This window comes from Bactrocera latifrons, unplaced genomic scaffold, assembly GCF_001853355.1.
Source record: "Bactrocera latifrons isolate USDA-ARS-PBARC rearing strain unplaced genomic scaffold, ASM185335v1 scaffold_1320, whole genome shotgun sequence".
In the NCBI taxonomy this organism is placed as follows: Eukaryota; Metazoa; Arthropoda; class Insecta; order Diptera; family Tephritidae; genus Bactrocera; species Bactrocera latifrons.
This window is the reverse complement of record NW_017534765.1, coordinates 1-1,126: the sequence shown is the minus strand read 5'-3', so window position 1 is coordinate 1,126 and position 1,126 is coordinate 1. Positions and strand designations below refer to the sequence as shown.

The 1,126-nt window shown below is 32.5% G+C and overlaps 1 long non-coding RNA gene across 1 annotated transcript in view; it reads right to left on the bottom strand.

Moving 5' to 3' along the window:
- The window catches only part of LOC108965043, an 11,507-nt gene extending 11,131 nt beyond the window's left edge, over positions 1-376 (bottom strand). The window contains exon 1 of the long non-coding RNA XR_001993077.1: positions 134-376. This is a non-coding gene — a long non-coding RNA (uncharacterized LOC108965043). The remainder of the gene's footprint in view (positions 1-133) is intronic.
- Between the last annotated feature and the right edge of the window lie 750 nt (positions 377-1,126).

The following is a 1,126-nucleotide window of genomic DNA, read 5'->3' as shown; positions in this document are numbered from 1 at the left end:
CTTGTTGCATAAACTCATTTAGTTACGTATATATAATTAATACTTTACATGCATGTGTATTAGAAAAGATGTAGCATTACATAAACATTACAAAAGTTGTTAAATTTGATAGAATATCTAAATATTTACTTACGTCCAGAGTGAATCCATAATATTGCATCAATGGATGATAACTAACGAATTCATACATTGTTCCTGAAGAAGGAAGAAAATATCCTTGTATACAGTATTTAACGCCGTAAGGTATGTTTTGCACATTCCCTATCGGATGATCAAAAGTTCTGTATATAATTTGTTCATCACTGAGTGTTTGGACAAATGTATTTGCTTGTCGTAATTTCTCATCTGTTTCATCTTGAAAGTTTAAAATATTGATTCTAGACGACTGCAGCTAAAAATAATAAACACATTTTTCTTATAATCCGAGGAATAAGTTGAAAATGAAAAAAATGTGTTTACATGCATTACYCCTTTCTTTTTAATTAGTACTTGAGTAATAAGTCATTTTTCATTATTAGCCGTGCACTGTTACCGTTTCTTTCTTAAAATTGATATATTTAAATAAGCCAGTGGAGGTACTCTTTGAATTTTAGGGCGGTATTTTGGAAAATTTTCTTTATATATTTTTTATTTAAATAAAATAATGTACACAATTACTTCATTTATTACATTTTGTACATAGTTTCATATTTTCGTATTGGCTAAATGAGATAAGCCGCCCCCCTCCCTAATGCCACTACACCAATACACCACACAACACAACTCACCACACTTCTACACTCATCAACACCACCCACACGCGAGRGCACATCCACACAGGCAAACACATACCACACTGGTCAAAAGGGTCATCGTACCAGGCTTTTAGTCAGTCTCGTTCTGACCTGCAAACGAAGCTTATGCACCGCCGTTTTGATCCCCGCGCGTTTTCGTTCCGCACTAAGATTAACTGGTGTTAATAGTTCCGCAATAACGTTCATCTGAAAATCGAACTAAAATTAATTGTACCATAGTTACCCTCAAACTTTTTAAATTTTGTAAATAGATTAAAAACAAAAATCTAATTAAATCCACATTAAATTATCCTTCTAAGTAAAACGGGTGTATTATTTAAAGAAGTGGAAGT